This window comes from Cygnus olor, chromosome 7 (assembly GCF_009769625.2).
Source record: "Cygnus olor isolate bCygOlo1 chromosome 7, bCygOlo1.pri.v2, whole genome shotgun sequence".
Classification (NCBI taxonomy): Eukaryota; Metazoa; Chordata; class Aves; order Anseriformes; family Anatidae; genus Cygnus; species Cygnus olor.
The window spans coordinates 5,586,145-5,599,817 of NC_049175.1; positions in this window are offsets into that span (position 1 = coordinate 5,586,145).

Sequence of the window (13,673 nt, forward strand, 5' to 3'; positions counted from 1 at the left end):
GAATGCCACATTCAAGCTGATACATTTTATTGCCTGAGAGTTCATCATGTTCATTAGGCCTTGAAATTAAATTTTCTTGTAAAACTGAACATGCTGCTACTAAGATTTGCCTGGATAGATGCAAGAACATTGTTGTAGTGAAGACAAAATGTACTTTTTTTTTTTTTTTTAATAATATGGAAAATTATAAAGCACATATGTTCAATTTTTAGGTTAGGTCAAAAGTTGTTGTTCTCTGAAATGTTAACATAGCTTTAGGGATGGTAGATCAATATGATCATTAACTTTTCCATGTTCAGTAGAAGACCTTCTTTATGCTGGAAATGTGGGACAGAAAGCCCTGCTGTATGCATTCCTTATAGCTCCTAGTAGCAACCTAGTGGCTATGACTTTACAGCATGACCTATTTCTTCCTGATCATAACAACATAGAGAATGAAAGCTGAAAAGGACCTGGTGCCATTTTTTTCTGCAATACCTTTGTCTGAATCAACCAGTCTCAAGAGTCCTTGATTAATTTCAGAGATTGGCTTTCAGTGAATTTTAGAGGCTAATTTGATGGACTAGCACTATGAAATGACTTCAAAAATTCTTCATGCTCTTGTTGTAATTGCTGCTACTATTAAGTAATTTTTATTTTTATTTTTTTACTTGTTTGCACGTTTTTTCTGTCTATGAATCTAACTATCCCTAAGTGGATATTAGTGCCATGTCATCTTAAGGTTATTTGTTGCTTCCAAAAAAAGCCTTGATTCAAAAATAAATATATAAAATAAAATTGCTTTTGACAGTTCTGACTATGTGGGATATGAAACTTTGTCTTTTAGCAAAATGTATGCAAGTTTTCCATGACTGCAAAGTAACTTTTTCCTCTTATAGTTTTGAATTGCTTTTAATTACAAAGAGTAGTTTAAAAAGGTATAGCATTATGACTAGAGAGGACCATATAAAGCTATCAGTATATTTAGCTAAATCAAGAACCTTTCTGATCCCCAGTGATTTGATGGAACGCTATCAAAGATTTTCCATTTCGCTTTCCACTTTTCTTTCTGGACTTATAGGGACACATATTTGCACACTGTGTATAAATATATATAATCTGCAATGGCAACTGTGGCATGTGTTGGAGATGTGTAAGTGGAATTATTAACAGTTTGTTCTTAGTGTAAAATCTCTATTATCCTGTAAAGGGAAGGCACAATATCTAAGCCTCAAAATGAAACTGGTATCTCTGTTCAAAAAAATCAACTAGGGGAAAATGTTTAGCATGGAGAATGGTATTAGCGGTTAATAAAGACAGAACTGGTGTATGCTCAACAGTCCCAGTGCTAATATAACGTGATTTCCATGCTTCTGGATTAGTCTAGCTTCAGATTTTTTTCTTATTTACACCTTGCTAAACGTTCATTCGGTATAAGCTGAAAAAAGTAATCATTCAGAATGATACCTATAGATTTAAAACAACAACAATAACAAAAGAACAGTCATTTTATTAATTTTGTGGTTAGAGAGTTGGGAAATTCTGGAGATGCACCATGAAAATATGGATATTATGCTGGGCTCAGCTGACCTTAAAGCACTGGAATGAAACTGTCTATTATTTAGAAGGATACCTTAAGGATTGCATCATATTTTTCTTATATACTGAAGTCCTTATGTGTGGTAACAACCTAGGAGGTTCATAGTACCATGCAGCAGTTGATACTTGAAGTGGGTGTATTGCATGTGTAGTAGGTATATGGGTATTTAGATTTCCATATTCTTGGAGAACATGATTATGAAGTTCATACTAGAGTGGCACCATCCCCACACAACAAGATCCCCTTTGTGCTACTTCTGCTAGGGCTACGACTTGAGTGGAGTAATCAAGCTGTTTTTCTCTTTTTCATCTATCTCTAATACCCATGGTGAAGGGTCAAGACCCTCAATCAATTCTCTGGGAGTCCTGTGTATCTGATTTCATGCTGACCTAAGCCCTTCTACAGAGAATTCTTGCAATCTCTCGTCTACTGCTATTGCCATCAAGAATTTATGTTGGCACCCAGCAAAATGAGGTCAACAAAACTGAAAGCAAATCAGGAAAAATCTTGTGCATTTTAGGTAATCGCTGTTGTACTTCAGTGGACACCTTGCAGGCACACAGAAGAAACCGTCAGAATAACAGTTAGGTAATGCTGTTTATTTTAGCAGCTCTATAAGAACACAGCTATAATCTTGAAAAAAAGATATAGCAAACAATTGACATATGTCAATTACCAATACAGGGGAAAGCAAACAAACAAATCTCTCAAGCAATAGTTTGACTTAATATTTGGGAAGAAAAGTCTTCCCAAGGAAGTTTGGAAACCGAGGAAACTCTATCATGAGATTAAGAATGGGAAAACCTAAAGCAATAGAGAAAATCCAAATGATACCTTGCAGGATGAAACCCTGGACTGTATGAGATGTCCCTGAGATATTGCAGATTTTTCTTGCTCGTTGTTACATGGGGGGTAATTCATTCTGTAACATTAACTTTTCATCTTTGCATTACCTGTCTTTGTAGGCATCACTCTTTGTAGCTGTGATTTCAGTTTCTAATATTTGCAGGAGCCCGGTAGTTCTGTTGCTTGGTACAATATACCTTTACTTTACTTTTAAGGGGAAGGCCTCTTTTAAACAATGCCAAAGCAGTTCAACTATGAAGGTGTTGACCCATGGCATCTGTCTGTTTGCAGATTTAAGCAGACTACAGGTCTGTCAAAATAATAGATTATACAGCTGCGGAAATAGGGAAAGCAGTGTTGACGGTTAATCATATTATAACAGAAGTACATGGACTGGGGCAGGGAGGAAGGGGTATGCTATATATTGAATGCATGTGAAATTCCTAATGGGTGCGTGATTCTCATCAGGTTCCTCAGGAGTTTCTGATCTGAAAGGGCATATGAAGTAGAAAATCAATTGTTGCTGTTCTATCCCTTTAGTGGGAGTCAGTAGAAGCAGTGAGTCTTCATGACTAGATCGTTCTGCTGTAGTTTTGGCTTGTTCAAACCTCACATCTGATAATATTCCTCACAGCTATTGTACGTACCTCTTTCCCAGCACAGTGCGTAGAGGAGACACATTCTTCATAATGAGTTCTTATGAGAATATTCTGGCTTCTTCCCATCAAGTATTCATTTCACTTGCTCAGCATGGTTTTAAAATCTATATTCTAATCTAATATTATTCAGGGCATTTTAATATGTGGGAGCCTGACAGATTTCATGGCGATGGAACAAAAAAAGCTATAAAATCATTGATAAAATCTAGAGTAAACTATATCCTTACTAAAACCAATTGCAAACTTCCAAAGACTGTAATAAAACCAATATGTTTGTGGCCTAAGACAAAATTTATTAGTATGATTTAAAGCATAGAATTTTATAACAAGAATATATGTTTCAATTCAAATTGTGAGGACAGGTCAAGAAATATTTAGGTAAAATCCTATTCTCTGTTAAGTTCTACAGGGAAACCTCTCATTTGAGGAGCTCTTATTACCAAAGAAAATGAACATTTGTGCCATCTTTAAAGAGCTGATCACTTTTCTTTGCACAGGATGACTTTGATGATCAATGGGTATTTAGTATGTATGTACTTTCCAGCCTGGAGAAATAGAACTTTAATGAGTTTTCCTCCTGTGAAAAGTTTTGTGTGGGACCTGTATTTTCTTGAAAAGAATACTTGGCTTTAAGTTTATACCAGAACAGGCTTGGCTTGCTGTTGTTTTCCACAGCCTTTGATAGTTTTGGTCCCTTCAGCTATCATTATTCAAATGTTAGTGTGTTTTTGTTGTTGTTGTTGTCCTCGTCGTCCATGAAATTACTAGCTGATCAGAAGCAGACCAGACAAAAGTTTTACAGTTAAATATTTTTAAAGGCTCCATTTGAAACTGGATTATCCCTTATATATCCCTTCATATCATCTTGGCCTGATTTGGGATAATAATAAAGAACTACAGGCCAAAATAATCTTCTGGGAACACTTTATTTCATAATTGTATGTGCCAAGAACATGAAGTGGAGATTAGCCAACCCTAATAAATGGTAGGGGCAGTTTTCTAAAAAGCAGGCACAAAAATTTCTCAAAAGGTGTATCTTTCCCATATCCAGCAGTCCTGTGGTGACAAAATCTAACTGGAGTCTAATTGAGTAAGCTCAGCCTTTGTTTGAGTGATGGTCAAAGGTTTGATTCCTCTGCTAGGCCTCTCCGGTTCTATGGCTTGGATCTGCATGCTAACAGGTAGCGTGTGCTATGAGGTATTTCTGCACAAAATTTCTCATAGGTTCCCAGCGAAAGAAAAGTTTTTCCTAAAAACAAAGACTTAAAATATTCATTCAGCCAGTGTTTTGCCAATTAATGAGGCCTGAAGTTTAAATGAAGTTGAATTCAAAACAAATTCATATAATTCCCTTTAGAATTATAAGGAAAAACAAAGTAACAAATAAATTAAAATAGATTATTGGGGAATTATTGCCTAGGATTATGTGTTCATGATTACCCTTATTGTTTTAGATAGAATTCCTTTTTTTCCCATCATCCCTTTGTAGCTGAATGGGTCTATGCAACTCTGAGGGTCATACAAAGTGTGGAAAAAAGCAAGCTCAGATAAACTGATGAGGTGACAATCCTACTGTCTTAGGTCTGCAGTTGACTTATGGAAGAAGCCTAAATAGCCTGGAGAAAAAGCCTATTCACTGACTTAAAACTTTAGGCAAAATCTGAGCTTTATTTTATTTTATTTTTAGATCAGACATATTTTGGTTAACTTTAATACACACCAGCCCTCTTAGGTGGTGTATTAAATCTCAGGGAAACGTGGTTCCCTGAGTTCTACCTTTAACTTTTTGCATAATTTATAGGGCATAGAATTCGCTTGTTAGCTCTAGCTGCCTCTGATATGGAACTGAACAGAAATATTAGTTTATTATTTAAGATATCATAGAAATTAATCCACAGAAATTAGTGGCTATGTGCCGAGCTGGTCACTTCAATGCATATATTCCATATTCACTTGTACATCCACATTTGCATGTGCAAAGCTGAAGTCAGCTGACAGTGTCATACTGGTGATAATTAAAGAAAATTTTCTCATCATATGAAACTAAAGGGGAAATTATATTTTGACAGAATACTCATCAAGATAGAATTAGTACAGATTGAAACATGTCTGAGAAAATTAAGTGCATACACCTGACAAATAGATTCGTCTTTCTCCAAAATAGCATTGCATTTACTTGCATGTGGTGGAAGAAATTAGGAGACACATAGAAAAACAGGACTTGTTCCTCCTTTGGAATAATTTGCTTATAACAGAAGACATTTTATAGAGCATTCTGGAGAAAATAAAATTCAAAATACTTGTGAAAATAGTTCTGTTTCACATTTGAAAAGTTTCACACACAGTATGCTCCTGCATGCACCCTAAAAGTTTGTGCCATGGTTACACAAAGGAAAAAAATCGGAAAGAAGACTAAGATAGTACTGTGAATCTCAGTGATCATCTGCCCATGATTTGATATACTTAACACACTGTTGGGTTCTGCTATTCAGTCTGCAATTCATTCTTCATCTTAGGAAAAAAGATAACTTTTTTTTTTTTTTTTAACTTCAGAAAATTGATAGTGAAAGGAGTTCACAGTTTAGTGAACTCTCATATGGATAAATCACTTAGGAACCATAGGCATCATCCGTTTATACATGATTGCCACTTAACACCCAAATATTTATGGGAAAGATATCCGCTTTCTGAATGGAATAGCAAATTCTCTCTTTTTAAAAATACCATGGCAGGAAAAGGGGGACAAGAAGTTTTGTTGATGTGATTTTTGGAATATAGCATTTGAAAACAGAACAAACAACAACAACAAAAACAAAAGAAAACACAGAGATGCCTTTAATAAAGAACTTGACTTAGTGTTCTAATTTATCCAGACATCATGTGGATTAGAATAGAAAATTCAGATAAAACCAAATAAAGTGGATCCAAGGAACTATGGTTACTTAATTTTTGTAATGTGATAATAATTTAAAAGCATTTTAAATTATGACAAACTTCTTGCATGGAGCCCACATAATACATTTGGGAATGAAGTACAAGTGACAAAGTAATTCTAGAAACCTGGCCTCTAATTTCTCAGAATTTTATCTTTTTTTCAAGTACCTAGAAGGACTTCAAAGAGAATCCTTAAATCTGATCTACTGGGTTCAGTGCAGGGGAAACCAAGTGCTTTCTGCTGGTTTCATTTTAAAATTTGTGGGTTAAGATGCCCTTCCTCTAGAGGCACTGTACTGCAAACTGTTAGAGTTGCACTTTTTTTTTCCTCTTTAGTATGTTTCTTGAACGAGACTTCCTAACAGGCTATTCTTGTAGGTTCCATTTTGATGTTAGGATGCAGTTTACAAACTGTGAGACAGCTTACCCTGTCTATAGCCTTGTCCTTCATACTTTGAAAGGAGATGTGTAGTGTTCTCCACCCCTCATTTTACTCTTTACCATGGACAGACATTGGAGGAAAGAAAAAGGAAAACTTCTGTGCATCATGCTGCTGTATTATCCGTCTGTTCCAAGGCATTGTAAGTCAAGGGTAATGCTATGTATGTGTGCACAGGGACAGCCTGGCTATGTCCTTTGACCAGTAGTCCATGTCTTCTGGAATTAGGCAGGTTTTCTGATGCTTGGACTCCTTCCAGGTGCTTGAAAACATTTTTTCCCTGTTTCTGAGTGGGTATGGTACCATGTTGAAGCAAGTTCAGCTCCAAACAGGATTTAAGTCTGTATTTAAGTCTATATTTAACTCTGTATTTGCCCTTTGCCAGTGCATGACCTTGACTAAGAGTTTTGTTTTGAGGTTTAACTTTTTTGACTTTGTTAACTGATGTAGAATCTGAGCTGTATTTTAAAGACAGGTCTTTTGATGTGAAAACAGAAATGCTCACCTACAGAAGGAGGTTTTTGATTCTGTCTGTACTTTAGTCCCTTCGGTTTTATGAGCCTGACAGTGGAAGCTGTGCTGTGCCTGCTTCCCTTCCTCTCCGTAGCTCCATACACAATGTACTTGTATCTTTGAAATAACTTGGCTCTGTTAGCTGTAACAAAGGAAAAGAGCACCTATTACTTGAGTTGCTAACAGTTACTAATCCAGGATGACAGAAGCCTGATTAAGCTGAGAAAGGACACCATATTAAGAATAAATAAAGAATGATTTGAAGATAGATCCCTTAAACCTGCCATTGTAACATGAGGAAGAGACGGATAATGTGCCACCTTCGAAACCCACAGTTTATCAGCACCTCAGCTGACACTCATTTCTAGGCAGCTGCCAGACAGCTGCCTTTTGTGTTTGTGTTTATCATCCACATCTAGAGGAGGAGGATGCCGGGCCAAGGAAGGAGAACTTTCCTGCGGGTGTTAGGCCAGCGTGACCCTGAAATGATCCGGCCATGAGCAGTGTGGCCGGCGTATGGTGAGATGGCCAGTCTGAGAGCCACTGGCTTCGCAGGTACAAATGTCTTGAACTGATGCTCAGCAGGTGGCACTATTGAGCTTACCATTTTAGCAGAGCTACTCCCTCACTATTCCCTCCTCCCGCTTAAAAAAAGAATGATAAAAAAAATAAAAAATGCTTTAATATTATGGTGATGCATTCTGCATGTGTCTCAAACTGCAAGTCATGACAGAGTGTTGTACCACTTTAAGCCGAGGGCAGCAGAAATGGTTACAGGAATGAGGTTTCTTATATCATTCACTTTGGAAGTCCATTTCTTTCTGCTGCAAGAATGAAAACAGTTCTGATTTTGAGTGGATTTGTATTACATTTCTAATGATTAATCCAGTTCCTTATTTGAAAGAAATTGCATGCATTCTATAGATAGATAATGGCAGAACAAAAAGTTATGGAAGCAGTTTAAGATGGCTAAAATTCTCTCGGCAGACCCTCTGTGCTCCAGGTGCAAGAGGAGTCCTCCAAGGGGGACCTGCCCTGTTTTTCTGAATGTTGGCCTCAGCACTATAAGTGGCTACCTTCCAAACAACCTATTGCCGACACCTTCGGTAACACTCTGCAGAAGTACTAACATATGCGACACTTTTTGGATTAGGACTATTGTGGTTACTGTAGTTACGCTTTTTAATATCTTGCATCTGTCAAAACGGTTTCCAATGGTTGAATGCTCATTCAGCCCTGCTGGTTCACAAGCAGGAGATGTTAGAGTTGTTTTTGATGTAAAACTGAACATAACAAAGGTCTAATCTTCTGCTAACATTGATTTTTATTACAGCAAAGTTTGGGTTTAAAGGAGCTAACTATTTGTGATTCATCCTTGTGTGGCTGCTGTCTGAATGGCTGCTTCTATTTTAAAAGAAGTGTAAGCTCTCTGAGATTTGTGTACATTTTTTACTTAAAAAGAGCAGGGTCAAGGGCAGATGATGAGTAAGAAGGATCAGGAATAACAAGTAAGAATTATTACCCCTGCAAACAATTCCTCAGTGTAATTTGTAGGAGATATTTCGCATTAGACTCAAGACGAAAAAGAAAGAAGAAAGTCAGTCTCTCAAAAATGCTTACAACTGGAATGTTAGTATTCTTAGCAGGTAGATAATAACATCCTTCATACATCCTCATTTATGTGCATAACACTTTGCAAGTAAAATGTAGGCTCCACAATGCAATTAAATATGCCTGTGTTCAGCATTTCCATCCAGGGGTTACCTCCACTGTTTTTTATGTAGATCACATCCTCTCAGGGGTAAACTGTACCCATGACAAAATACAACACTGATGTGTCTAAGTTATTCCTGTGCATGTACTTTGATGTCTTACTTATTATTTTTAACACCTTTTTTTCTGCAAATGTAAGCTATATTCCTATACCCAATAAAGTGAAGCAAGAGCACATTGCATATTATGTGTTCAGTTTTGCTTGACTTTGCATGGGCAAATAAGAAGTGAAAGTGACTAAGAGACATGATATGTCTGGTTCTGACTGTGGTCTGTCCAGAGCTGCTTGAAAACGTGGGTGTGGTTACATAGGATGGAGAGCTGGAGCAATACTGTCCACTTGTAGCAAGGAACTTGATATTTCACTCAGAAACCCTCTGTTGACCTATCATTTACTGCGCAGGTTTTTCACTTCATTTAAAAAAAAAAAAAAGTTTCTTTACTCTTTCCTTGTGAGAGACCTGCAGCTTTTGGGCAGATATTCTATCTAACTGGAGATTCAAAAGGTTTTAGGCAGATGTTTCAGTAACATCTGATATGACTGATCATGGGTGATTGCTTCAGCAACTAAGAGATGCTACTGGTTTACCAGGACTTATTTTCTCTTAAGAGCAATAAGAAATAATCAAATTGCAGAGATGCTGTCCAGAGGGATGAAATATGACATCTATTAAGGATCTGTCTCTAAACCTTCATTGCTTAAAGGACATGTGAAACCTCTAGACAAAGTTGTTTCCTAACACAGCATAGAATAACATCAGCACTCTCATAATGCACAGCTGTGTATCTTGTACCCTGTGGAGTTTAGTCTCTGCTCTGGAGAATTGCTTACATGACATTGCCATCTGGATGCATACAAATTATTTTGTTCTTAGCTTTATAAAAACATTAGCCTTGCTGCTGAGGGGAGGTCATTCAGGGTGTCTTTATCAGCATGTACATAAACACATGTTCCTTGCACAGACAAGCTTACAGTGTATTATTGCAAGGATGCAAGAATTGCTTGATGCAAACAATAGTGGTATTACAGGTAGGTAAAGAATGTAGCAGTTTGTCTAAAACATTCTACAAAGGAAGACTGCCATTGCAGCAAGCCTCTTCTAATTGTCTTGTGCTTGTTGCAAACTGCATCTTCTATGGTAAGTCCAGTTTGCTGCATGTGGTGTGAAAATGTCTCAGACTGTACATTTTTGCCACCTTGTGCCCTTATTTGTCCAACACTGACCTTGCAATTGCAAGACACCCTCCTTACTGGATTGGGCTTGATTTATTGCAACTCCCTCAGTCAGGCTTCCAGCAGAGTAGCTGCTCTGCTTGTGCTTCTTCAGAGCTCATGGATATATTTACTGTTTAGTTTTCAACAATCCTGAGCAGATTGGGTCTGCTTGACATTGGCTGCCAGTAAATTAGCAAACTGACTGTAACAAGTAGAAATAAGGGGTAATTCAAAACAAATTATGTAATCCCCATTTATATATATATATATATATATATATATATTTAGGACAACTCATTTTGTCTTCTTTTAAGAAAAGTCTGTAAAGAAAAAATGTGTCAGGACGTGTTTGTATGTGCAATAATACACACTTCAGGAATTTGGCAGGTTGTGTGGATATGCTGAGAGGCTTGCCAGCCTCAGAACAGAAATTGTGTTCTCCTGCATTACAGTGGTCAGTGAGGAGATAGTGTTTGCCACCTTCTCAAAGCCTTTTCTTCATTTTCCCCCCCCCCCTCCCCCCCCAAGCAATTAATGTGTAATGATGACAGCAGTTCAGCGACATACAGGTTGAGAGTTTAAATTCTGTTTCAGAAAAGTCTCAGAACATCAAAGCACCTCACAGTCATTAGCTGTGCCATCCTGGGCAATATATTAATCCCATTTTACACACACAAAATGTGAGGCACAAACAGGCCATAATCTTCTATCAGTTGTTGTACCATAAAGGTAGAATAGCTACATTGAGTCTGGTTATGCCAAAACACTACTGCTGCACTACTGCTGTCTGATCCAATCTGAAGGTTTGGGAATGTGCGAAAGGAGGAATTTCTGTTTGACTTTTGGTTTGCATGCAGTTGCATAGAATCACATATGTTTTGTCTGGGAGGAATCTCTAGTGATTATCTAGTCCGTTCTTATGTAACCATGTAAGTTGTTAGATGTCAAAGACTGAGTTCACTCCAGTCCCTATTTGTTGTACCATCAACCATCTAGAGAACAAGGAGTGCCTAAAAAGTTTGTAAGATCAGACATGGCGCTTTTATTTATTTGGACAGCAGCTGAATCATATGTTCTATGAAGAATCTTTGTGGATTTGAATGAAGAATGCTTGGTTGATTTTAATACAGCTACAGCTGCAAAAACACCTGATTGCAAAACAGCTGGTAATATCATGTGGAAATGATGTACATGCATCCTACATACAGCACAGTCTGTCCACGCTACTGAAAAAGAAGTGGACAAGTGACATATCTGGTCAATTAGCTACAGCAGTAGAATTGGTATGGCTGGATAAGAAGTTTCAGGAGTTGTTATTAGAATAAGTACTCTTAGAAAAAGAGAATGAATAAAAATATTTTTGGGGTTGCTCTCCTGCTTCAGTCATTTTGGCTGTTACCAACAGTCAACATTGGTTGTTGAACTGTTACTAAGCAACACTATGCATAAAGTATTATTTCCCTCCTAATTCCCCTGGTTCATAGTAGTTAACAGCTGAGGTCTTAAACATTACATGATTCCACCCTGAGCTTAAATTAAGGCTTAAACTCTCAAAACTTTAGCAGCAACATGTGACAGGTTATGAAATGGAGCTAACATATGGTCCTTTATTTAGGAGATGGTAAGCAAGAGGGGTAATGGTAACTTTTTAGAAGCAGATAAAGGAATACTGAAACCTTGCTATTCTTATTTTGTCAGAAGAACACAAAACAAGAGTCATACATACAAAAAGCCAATTTTGTTTCTCAGAAGATTTCAACAGGCTATACTGAGCTAAGAAATGCTTGTGTTGTTTCTTAATTAAACTACTGTCGCTGAGAAGTAATCAAGGCTCACACTCTGCTCTCTCCAAGCTATGCTAGTTTGGTTTTCTCAGAAAAAGATAGCAAGCGAATATGGTTGCTGTTACAGTATGATACTCCATACTTTCTTTTTCTACAGGGAAATAAGCTACCAAAGCTCTTTCCTTCACCCACCTGAGTTCCTCTCTTTACAGGCACAGCTTTTCTGCCGAGTGCAACCCAGTCCTCAGTTCTCTTTGTAGGAACCACTAAATTCTGTTTTGGTCAGAGAGTATGGAAAAAAAAAATGTCAAAGCAGAGGTCTAAGTAGGAAAGCTCTCTTTTGGCAGTCTCATGACAGAGTATTTCCTTCATTCCTCCCTTCCTCCTCCTTCCCCTTCTGCCCTTTTGATCAGTAATCACCTAAACTACATTGGATTGTTGCACACCTGTTTGGACAAATTATTTGATCTGTTTATTAGGTGTGGATGGTGAATATTAACTCCGTATGAGTCATTGTATTTTCTCTAAAAAGCAAGGATTTTACAACCAACTTAGATGTCAGTGTGGATAGACAAAAACAAGCTTTCAAGATCAAGCTATGGCAAGAGGTTTAAGGGAGTCCTTGGCTGTTTACGGTGGAGATTGGTGAGAAGGGAAGGACTTTGATCTCTTTTTGCCACAGGTAACAGTGATACTGAAATTCTGTGTGAAGTGCCTGTACTCTTGTTCTTCAAAAGAATGATGAAAATCTTATGATAGCGAAAAACAATAACAAAAACAACAACAACAACAAAACCACCAAACGCTGTACTGGAGATTATTATTTGTAGAGAGACAAAAGAGGTCAGCTTGATTAGTTGACCACCAGGGAAGACTAACAGGTGGCATTCATTACAACGTACGAGTATTTTTAAAATAAAAGTGTTAGGTAGGAAAAGGCTGTTCAGTGGAGAATGATTTAGTGAATTTGGATGTCAAGAATCCTGAATGAAAATAAAACAATCATAAAATGCAATCTGCTAACTTTGAGGTTATATTTTGCTGTCCCCCATACCAGGACCCAATATGTTCTGTTAACCAAATTACTGACACAGAACAGAGGGAAATATGGTACAGTCACTTTGGAAAAAGGTGGGGACAGGGACATGCAAGAAGATTCATTAGGGTTTTCTGTATTTAGCTCTATAATTTAAGCAGTGCACAACTGTAGGTGCCTGTCACAGGGCCTCTACAGTTTCTATCAGTTAATCTCATAGTTAACTTTTTTATATGTAATTGAGAGAATGACACTTTTCCATCTGATCTTAATGACCACTGAATTTGCATAGGTGTTCTTGTTTCAGCCAATAATCTAATTCCATAAAGTTAAAAAACAAACAAACAAAAAAGCAGGTGGTTGAGATTTGGAGGAAATTATTACTGATTTTCTGGCTTGTTTGTCCATGGAAATTGAAGCAAGGTCTCTAGGTCTAAACCAACAACAATCAGTGAAGAACACCCCTTATCAGTCTGAAGACAGCATAGGGTCATCAGACTCTACCATGCCATCCTCAAGCCACCAGATATGAAAATGTGAAGAACAAAAACACACACTTCAGCATTTTAATATAACAAAATAATTTACATGAGTGTCTTCTTCAGTAACTACCAACAGTGCATAATAAATCACCTAAATTGTATCTAGAGAGTCTTAGTACTCTGTAATTGCTGCAACAGGCTGTTTTGTATTCTATGGTTGCCTTCTACTATGATCTTGTTTCACCTGAAGACACTGAACCTGTTATCCAACCAGATTTTCACCCTGCACTGTGTTTCCTAGGCTACACAGTGGACAGTACTTCTAAGAGTGAGGGTCTGGAGTGGGAAGGAGAGTGAAAAAGTGAATACTGAAAAGCAGCAAAATATGTTGTCTTTTCAAGAGTACAGCGGT